At 47.6% G+C, this 10,376-nt stretch overlaps 1 pseudogene; it reads right to left on the bottom strand.

Annotated features, from left to right (window-relative positions):
* Positions 1-462: 462 nt before the first annotated feature.
* On the bottom strand, positions 463-2,258 carry LOC120304846 (annotated as a pseudogene).
* Between the last annotated feature and the right edge of the window lie 8,118 nt (positions 2,259-10,376).

Here is a 10,376-nt window from a genome sequence, read left to right as displayed (position 1 = left end):
ACTGAAGTCCTGTATGATATAATTGGGCAGTTTCTCGGAAAGGGGTGTTCTGTTATTTGTTCCTAGCAACAAAATGGGTTAGAATATTTGCCTGAGTGTACATTCTTTTACACCAGTGGTTCTCAACCTTTCTAATGCCGCGACCCCTTAATACAGTTCCTCATGTTGTGGTGACACCCAACCATAAAATTATTTTCGTTGCTATTTCATAACTGTAATTTTGCTACTGTTATGAATCACAATGTAAATATCTGATATGCAGGATGTATTTGCATTGAACATAATTAAAGCATAGTGATTAATCACAAAAAATATGTAATTATATATTGTTAAATATTTATTTTTAATTACAAAAAAATGAAATTTTGCCTTGAAGCATGGTGTAGCATGGGTAACAGTCTTAATATAACAACAGTAAACTACATTGCTACATTTTTCAACAGTATGCGTAAAAAGCCAACATCAGTGCGAAGGTTGAGATTGCTTCTTTTTCACCAGATCAGAAATTCTCGGGGCAGTCTTTGCAAGAGCACAACAAAGATCATCTTCCACAACAAGTCTACTTCTGTATTTAGACTTGATAACCAACAAGCTGGAAAACCCTGTTTCACAAAGATATGTTGTTGGAAATGGAACAAGTAGGCGCAACACAGTCTCAGACAGAACAGGATATGACTGCAAACATTTGATCCAGAATTTTGTAACTGGCATTGTGGAGAAATCAGTTCTCGCTGCATCGCTGTTAATAAGTTCAATGAACTCCTCTTGTGTTGTCTCTGGAACATTTTCAACGTTGACTGTGAATGGGCTTCTGGCAAGTGTAAATGGGGTGTCAGGTAGATTTGGAAAGTAGGTTGAGGTTTCATCTGCAAGCATGCGCAGATGTTCTTTAACAGAACTTATCATCGTAATCCTGTTGTCTGGTTCAATGTCATGTTCCTCAAAGGAAGCAGATAAGGTAGGCAACATTTAAATTTTATTTTCATCCAATTTTTTTTGCCAAAGCTGCAGTTTCATTTGAAATGATCGGATCTTTTCAGACAAATCGAGGCACGTTACATTGGTCCTTGCAGTGATAAATTTAACTCATTCAAGATGGCAAAGATGTCAACCAAGTAAGCTATTTTCTGCAGTTCACTTTTATCGCTGAAAAGAGCTTCAAGCTGCGGTCTTGCTTTCTGACTAAAAAACGTTTTGAGTTCATCACGTAGCTCAAAAACACGTTTTAAAACTTTTCCTTTCGACAACCATCTCAATTCAGTGTGAAATAGCAGAGCACTGTTTGGCGCATCCAACTCGTTGCACAGTTGTGAAAACAGTTGTGTGTTTAAACTGCTTGCCTTTACAAAGTTGACAGAATTTATGACACTTTTCATTACTTCTCATAACTCTTGTGGCAGCGTCTTTGTTGTTAATATTTGCCGATGAATCATACAGTGAGTTCTGATGACTTTTGGTGACTCATTCAGTACCAAACGTTGAAATCCAGATCTACATCCTAGCATAGCTGGAGCACCATCTGTGCAAACACCATAAACCTTTCCCCAAGATATCTTATGCTCTTTCAGAAATGAACCAACTGTGTCAAATACATCACATGCAGTAGTTGTCGTTTCAAGAGGTTTGCAAAACAGAAACTCATCTTTAAAGTCGCCATCATTAATATACCTCACGTAAACCAGTAACTGGGAACAGTTTGCAACGTCTATAGATTCATCAAGCTGGATACTAAATATTGGAAGTGGAGCAGATTTAATTTCTTGGATTACCTGATCAAGAATATCAGCAGACATGTCATCTATTCTTCTGTGGACAGTGTCATTGGACAAGGAAACTGCATTCAATTTCATCACAAATTCGTCTCCGATCATAAGTTGAACAATGTCTTTGGCCAGTGGCAAAAGTAACTCCTCAGCAATGGTGTGAGGTTTCATAACTCTGGCGATTCTGAGTGCCACCACATATGAAGCTTCAACGTCTGCTACGTTTTGTTTGTGGTACTTGCCACCAGTGTCAAGTCTGGCTTTCTTGAGCCCATCAGCTTTGGTTCTAAAATAGTTGGTATCCTTGCCAGCATAGCTTGGATGCTTGCTCTCAAAATGGCGTTTCAGTTTGTTCAGCTTCATCGATTCGGCTGATAGAACTTCACAACAAATTACACGTTGCGGTTTCTCAATTTCTGCTGTAAATATTGAGGTAAAACCATATTGTAAGAAATCCTCACTATATTTCCTTTTCCTGATGTTATTCGGATCCATTGTCATTGAATGGTTTGCTAGTGAAAATATGTAACAATAACTTCAATAATACAAAACATGACACATGGCATAGTTCAGTCAAAACAGTTCATTAAAGTTTCCTATGATTTACTATTCTCTGTGTTGTTCTATTTACAAACCCAGTGTTTCTCAACCTTAACAATTTTATGGCATGTGGACTTCAATTCCCAGAACTTCACAGCCAGCAATCGCCAACTCCATGGGAGGAGTCTTACTCCTTTGGTGGAAAGGAAAGAAACCAGGCTCATGCAATTCAGATTTTTAGCCAGAGATCTGAGACCATGAGAAACCACAAGTCTATATTTAGGTGGCCACATAACCAAGTATTCATCATGATTTGGGAGCCCAAGATGCACCACCCAACCTCAGGGAGTATAGGCAGAATCTGCCCAATATTTGCTGAAATACGTTGCACTCTGGGAATAAAGTATTAAAAAGGAAAAGAGCAGAAGAAATCAACTTTTATTCCCCATTTCCAAACCCTCTTCCTGGAAGCCATAACATGTAATTAAGCATTTCAACAAAGTAATTACTCCATTATTTGAGTAGGCAATCAATTAAGAAGTTGCACCATGTAAGGAAAGAAAAGAAAATTAAACAAAAGAAAAGAAAAAGAAAAGGAAAGGAGACAAGAGGACAGAACAGGACAAGGAACAAGAGAGGAGGAAAGGGGAGGGGGAGGAGAGGAGAAAAAGAAAAAAGGAAAGAAAAAAAGAAAAGAAAGGAGGGGAGAGGGGAGGAAAGGAGAGGAGAAAAAAGAATGGGAGAGGGGACAGGAAAGGGGGAGAAAGGGGAGTAGAAGAAAGAAAAGATAACTCTGCTTCTTACGCGGAGCCAGCAATTGCAGAGTAAGACGCTTGTTCGGTGCAGCGGCAGGCAGGCCCAGGCGCTCCTGGACGGCCATGGCAAGCGGCAGCGACTGCACAGGCCGACCACCGGCTGGGCCACCAGCTGGCCCAGCCCATGGGAGGTAAGCCACCTGTCGGGCCCCACGCACGCCAGTACCCTCCCTGCGCCCACCGCTGCCTTGCTAGCCTTACCTTGGCCACTGCCCATTTGCTGTGGCGGCAGGCAGGCCCAGGTGCTCCTGGGCAGCCCTCCCACCCCTGGCCCTCTTTTACTTACATTTAGTAGTTGCTCAGCAGGGAGGGGTGGAAACTTCCAGAAAGATTGCCTTAGCTGTAGACAACGTGCAGCAACGTTTGCCGACTGGGACTTTTGGCAGGCTCAGCAGGGCAGAGACAGCCTGGACAATTCCTAACTGGCTTTGGAAAGCCAATAGAATTATACTCCATTCAAGAGAGTCTATTCTATTGGCGTTCGAAAGCCAATAGAATCTATTGGCTTTCGAACGCCAATAGAATAGACTCTCTTGAATAGAGTCTATTCTATTGGCTTTCAAAAGCCAATATAATAAGAGGGAGTAGCACAGCTCATGAAAAAGGGGAAAAAAATAAAAAAAAAATGCCAGACTGCGTTTCATAAGGATTCTATGAGGAAAAACTCCAGGACTTTGGCGACCCCTGTGAAATGGTCATTCAACCCCAAAAGGGGTCACGACCCACAGGTTGAGAACCGCTGCTCTAGAAAGAGTATAGAGAAGAGCAACAAAGATGATTAGGGAACTGGAGGCTAAAGCATATAAGGAACGGCTGCTGGAATTGGGTATGTCTAGTTTAACAAAGAGAAGGATGAGGAGGGACATGATAGCAGTGTTCCAATATTTCAGGGGCTGCCACAAAGAGGAGGGTGTCAAGCTGTTTTCCAGGGCACCTGAAGGCAGGACAAGCAACGGGTAGAAACTAAACAAGGAGAGAAGCAACCTAGAACTAAGGAGAAACTTCCTGACAGTTAGAACAATTAATCAGTGGAACAACCTGCCTCCAGAAGCGGTGAATGCTCCAACACTGGAGGTTTTTAAGAAGAGACTGGACAGCCATTTGTCTGAAATGGTATAGGGCAGTGGTGGCGAACCTATAGTGGCGGCACTCAGAGCCCTTTCTGTGGGCATGTGCGCCATCACCCTAGTCCTAGGCCTTCAGCTGGGTTTTATGAAACCTCTTCACTTTAGGCCTCTGCCGCTATGTACAAAAAGAAAAGTTTCAATCAATCAGTCAATTTCAACTACTTGTGGAAAAGGGGCGTTGTCTTACCTGAACGCCTTTTCTCAGTACGGAGATGGAGAATCCACCAATGGGTTTTCTCTCTCTGCCTTCTCTTGAGACCAAGTAGCCAAACTTGACACGCCCCCTCTTGCTAGGAGATCCAGTCTTAACGAGGGCGAAAGTGGCTGAAGGTGGACGAGGTGTTGGCTCTCAATTCCCTATAATCGGCCTAACTGACCTAAAGGGTGGGTGTGGATTCTCCATCTCCGAACTGAGAAAAGGCGTTCAGGTAAGACAACGCCCCTTCTCCAGTACAGGAGATGGAGAATCCACCAATGGGACATACCAAAGCCTCACTGTCCCGATGGGTGGGAAACAGATAAGGCCGGATCTACGTCCTCGGATATCACCTGCTGAAGGACCCTCCAACCAAAGGAGGCATCCGCGGAAGCAAAGCGGTCAATTCTGTAATGGTGAATAAATGGGGGGGGGGGCGAGGACCATGTCGCAGCCCTGCAAATCTCCCCAATGGACGCCTGAGTGGCCCATGCTGCAGAGGTTGCAGCACTGTGAGTGAAATGGGCAGTAAGGTGACTTGGAGCCAGCAGGGAAGAGAACTGGTACGCCTCCGCAATGCAGGCCCTGATCCACCTGCCAATAGTGCCAGCGGAAACCTTCTGTCCCAGAGAAGCCAAACGGAAAGATACAAACAGGGCTTCAGACCTACGAAAAGTCTCCATGCGCTTGATATAACGCCGCAGCACCCTGCGGATGTCCAGCATATGCCGCTGCCACTCCAAGTCATGGGAAGGATGTGGGCAAAAATTTGGTAAGATAACTTCCTGTGCTCTGTGGAAGAGCAAGTTTACCTTGGGTACAAAGGCAGGGTCCAGACGAAGTACCACCTATTGCTGTGAAAGATACAGGGGTCATTCCTGACCGATAGGGCGGCTAGCTCAGAGATACGCTTGGCTGATGTGATGGCAATTAAAAATGCCACCTTAAGAGACAGGTTCCGCAACGGAATGGTCGCTATGAGTTCAAAGGGTGTTTCGTTAGAGCGCGGAGGATGCAAGGCAATTCCCAAGAAGGATACCTGTGAACCACGGGGGGCCTGGTGTTGCATGCACCCTTGATAAAGGCGCGAATCCTAGGATAGTGAGCTAAGGGAACGGAATCCGCGCAAGTAAGTAATGTGGACAGGGCCGCCACCTATCTGCGAATAGTTGCAGGGGCGAGGCCTCTGTCCATTACCTCTGTCAAGAGGTAATCTACGAACTGAGGGATGGTCAATTTGGAAATACCCAGTTGTCGTCTTCGACACCAATGGCAAAAAATTTTCCAAGTAGAATCATAAATGCGATTGGTCGCTGGACGACGAGAAACCTGAATCATGGTAATGGCGCGAGGAGAAAATAATTTTTGTGCCATTATGCTGCACTCAAGGGCCAGACGGTCAACTGTAGCCATTGAGGAACCGGGTGTTGGAGGGTCCCCTGGTGTAGTGACACGCAATGAGGGGGAATCTTCCATGGAGGTGATTAGGAAAGATTCATCAAGTCAGCAAACCACGGCCTCTGTGGCCAGTACGGGGCCACGATGACCACTTCCGCCTGCTCCTGGAGTAACTTGAGAATGGTCGCCGGTATGAGCGGTAGGGGAGGGAAGGCGTAAACAAGATCTTGTGGCCACGGAGTCCGCAAGGCGTCCATCCCCTCCACCCCTGGAAGGAAATAGCGGGAGTAGTACCTGGGGAGTTGGGCACTGGTCGATGACGCAAACAGGTCGAGGATCGGACGACCGAACCTGTGAGAGATTTCAGAGAACAGATCCGGATGTAACCCCCACTCCGAGGGATCCACCGTAGAGCGACTCAGAAAGTCTGCTTGCTGGTTGTTGACCCCCGAGATGTGTTCAGCCCTGAGGGAGGCCAGGTTGGACTCTGCCCATGAACCCAGGAGCCGTGCCTCGCACATGAGGGACCTGGACCTGGTGCCCCCGACAGTTGATGTGTGCTTTGGACGCCACATTGTCCGTAAGGACCAGGACATGACAACCCTTGATCCAGTGCCTGAATTGGCGAAGAGCTAGGTGGATGGCCCTGAGCTCCAACCAATTGATGTTGTGTCTCATGTCTGCGTGGGACCAACGGCCCTGTGCAAACTGAGACTGTAGATGGGCTCCCCAACCGAATAGACTGGCGTCTGTCGTGATGGTGATTCGGTCCGGTTCCTTGAAGGGTGATCCTTTGGTCACTGCCTATGAGAACCACCAGCGGAGCACTCTGCGAATGTGAGCCGGGACCCTGACCTGGCGGTTGGATGTGCTGGCATTCACCCACTGGAATGGTAGGAGTGCAGTCTGGCCCAGGGAACTATGCCTATACAGGAGACCTTCTTTCCCAATAGTTGGGAGAGTAAGACCAATGGGACTATATGTTCCCTGTACACCCGGCGAGTCAGCTCCCTGATGCTGACCACTCGCTCCTGAGAAAGATAGACTGTGCAGTTCGTGGTGTCTATAATGGCTCCCAGGTGCAGAAGCCTGGATGAGGGAATTGTCTGGCTTTTTTGAAAGTTGACTGGGAAACCATGTTGTTGAAGGACCTGAATGGTGGGTTTCACGTCCGCTTGAGCTGCTTGGAAGGATGACGCTTGAATCAGGATGTCGTCCAGGTAACACTGGACGCGTATTGGTATTTTCCTCAACTGGGCGGCTAGCATGGCCAGGATCTTGGTGAACACCCTGGGTGCTGAAGAAAGGCCGAAAGGAAGGGCCTTGTACTGGAAATGCCTGCCCCTGTAACAGAACCTTAGGAACCGTCAGTGAGCTGGATGAATGGGGATGTGGAGGTACGCTTCCGTGAAGTCTATTGATGCCAAGAAGTTTCCCTGTCTGATGCCCCCCAGGATAGACTGGAGAGATTGCATCTTGAACTTTTTGTAAGTGATGTAATGGTTGAGATGTTTGAGGTCCAGAATTGCTCTCCACTCCTCTGAAGCCCTTTGGGAACCACAAAGAGGATGGAGTAGAATCCCCCTCCCCTGTGGTCTGGCAGTACCGGTTCTATGGCCTGAATTTCTAGAACAGTGGTTCTCAACCTTTTTAATGCCGCGACCCCCAACCAGTCGTAAGTCGAGGACTACTCAACTGGTGCAGCACCATTTGCAGAATGGGACTTTTGGCGGGCTCAGCAGGGCAGAGACAGCCTGGACAATTCCTATTGGCTTTTGAAAGCCAATAGAATTAGACTCTATTCAAGAGAGTCTATTCTATTGGCTTTCAAAAGCCAATAGAATAAAAGAGAGTAGCACAGCTAAGGAAAAGAGGAAAAAAAATGGCGGACTGTGTTGTTTGGCGACCGTGAAATGGTCGTTCGACCCCAAATGGGGTCCCGACTCACAGGTTGAGAACCACTGTTCTAGAAGATGCTGAATGGTCTCCTGCATGAGTCCCTGTTTGAGTGGATCCCTGGAAATGGAACAGACAGTGAATTGGTCCGGAGGTTTGGCTAGAAACTCCAGGGACAGACCGAACTGGATGGTTTGCAATACCCAGTTGTCCATGGAGGTGAGTTCCCACTGGTGGTAGAAGTGGGCTAGCCTTCCCCCGATGGGAAGGGCAGTGTAGGAGTCACCTGGACCTCCTATAGGGACGTCCTGCTCTGCGAATGGCCGCTTGGCCTGGTTTTGTTGTCTGGGCCAAAATCCTGGCCTGTCATAAGGATGGTCATATGGTCTTTCCTGTCTGAGAGTGTATGAATGGGTGGGCTGAGTGGCTGTTGTACCTGTTGTCTGTCGAAAGGAGTGTCTGCGAAAGTAAGGAGTGGGACGCTTGTCGGACTTTTTGTTCAAATGAGCCATGACCTTGCGCTTATCCTTGTTCTCTACAAGGTACGGAGCCAGGGCCTCCCCAAACAAATTGTTGCCCAGATAAGGAGCAGTCGCTAGACGCCATTTGAGCTTGGTGTCAGCCTGCCAATGTTTAGCTACAGCATCCTCCTGGCAATGATATTGGATGCTATAGACCTAGAGGAAAAGATGGCCTATTGAAGCATTGCATCCGCAGCGTACTCAGTGGCCGCCACCATTTTGGCTGGGTCCTGGTGTGTCCGAATGTCCTTAGCGGGGACTCTGGCCTGAAGTTGGTGTAACCATAAAAGGGTAGTCCTCACAAAAAAGGACTCACAGGTGGCCGTTTTAATTGCCCATACCGCTGATTGATGGGTCTTCCGGAAAGTTTGTTCCCATTTTTTGTCATCCGCTTTAAGCACCTCCAACAGATTCCCAGCAATTGCAGTCTGGGATACCAGAGGGGTCCAGGCTTCATCTACCTTGGGGACCTCCAGTGGATCAGTGAGGTCTGTGGAGGTGCTAAAGATCTTTTTGTCAGTTCCGCTTACGGAATGGAATGAGGAAGGGGAAGCCCATTGTTTTTTGATCCCTTTCAGAAAAATGGAGGGGCATGGGACGTGATGTTCGGTTGTTACCGTTTCAAAAAATATCGGATTGGAGCTGGTATCCGATGGTGCCCGCGGTTGAGGAAACTGATCGGATCCTATGTTTGCCGTGGAAGTGGCCTTGCGCAGGATTGTGAGAAAAAGAGCCGAATTGAATATACCTCCCAAAGGGGAGGGCTCAGGGGGAAGTTCCTCCTCCTCTGAGAGATTAAAATCCGGTTGTTCCTCCCCTTGAGGGGAAAAGTAACCGCTCATGGAGGAATGCATGGGAGACGTTGGCTCCTGGAGTACGAGGAACTCCGTAGGAGGATCATAAGATGGCATGCCTGATGTGGAGGCCCCTTGATCGGGTGTATGTAAAGAACGCTGCGCTAGAGCCAGTCCACGACCTTGGATAGCAAGGCCTCAAGGCGGCCATCGGAGAAAAGATCTCCGATGTCTGGTCCTGTGAGTCCTGCAGCTCTGGGCGTAAATGTGGCCTCTTGGGCTGGTCCTGAAACTGTTGTTGTGTGTTGAGCCATTGTGGAGGGTGAACTTAGTGTAACTGGTGTCCCTGGGATGGACCATACGCCCTGAGCTGAAGTTGAGGGACCTAAAGGAAGGTCAACTTCGGGGGCCGCCAATTGGTCTGTATCTAATCCGGCCTGCCTCTGTGCTCTGGAGAACTCCTTCTCCAGAGCCTGGTGCCTACAGCTGGCTTGCTTTTCTGCCAACTTGGAGGACTTCTTGAGTGTGTGCTTAGTCTTAGCTTTGGACTTGCCTGCCGCCTCCTGTGCAGAGGGTTTATGGCAGCTGTAACTGGAGGATGGAGAAGTAGTGCTCATGGGTTGAGGCAGCGATGCACCCTCCATCCTGGTTGAGCAGTCTCAGAAAAGTTGAGATGAAGCTCTGGCAGGCAAGTAGCTGGCAGAAGCGAAATTAGAACAAGTAACAAGACTGTTCCCCTGACCACCTGACCAGAAAAAAAATTTTCTCTGGGCTTTGGTCACAGCAATGGAATGAGATACCGAAGACATGTTTGGAACCACTCTCTGGGCTCCGCCTGGAGGCCTTAGGTAGTCAGGCAGTGTGCACCAGTAAAAAGGAAAAAAGACAAACAAAAACCCCAAAGGGGCACAGAGGCCTAAAAGGAAAGGATGCCCAAACAAAGGACGGATTAGATCTCAATTGGCAGTTACCCAATTTGTTTTTGTATTGTGAAGTGTGGAGTGAGCGATGTACCCCCAGTTGTGACCTAGGTCTGTTTAATGACTAGGTGTAGGCCCCATTGGGCCTAAAGGAATCCCCATGTGTCGTTCAAAATGGCTGCGAATAGCCCTGTTGGGCCTGCAGAAGCTCCACATGGAGTTTATGGTAGCGGCTTATAGGAGGTGGACCCACAATTTGTGCCCTGCAAAATGAGGGAATTCAGGAGATGATTTTCTGTAGAGAGACTATTTAACAGGGCCACCAAAGGAACTGCGATGCTGGCAACACCTTAATGAAAACTGTTTGCGACACCCTGTAGTTTAAGGCATTTCAAAATGGCGGCCG

The sequence above is a fragment of the Crotalus tigris genome, unplaced genomic scaffold (genome assembly GCF_016545835.1).
Source record: "Crotalus tigris isolate CLP2741 ecotype Arizona unplaced genomic scaffold, ASM1654583v1 scf7180000017663.5292952, whole genome shotgun sequence".
Taxonomy (NCBI): Eukaryota; Metazoa; Chordata; class Lepidosauria; order Squamata; family Viperidae; genus Crotalus; species Crotalus tigris.
The sequence above is the reverse complement of the archived record's forward strand: the minus strand, read 5'-3'. Positions and strand labels throughout refer to the sequence as shown.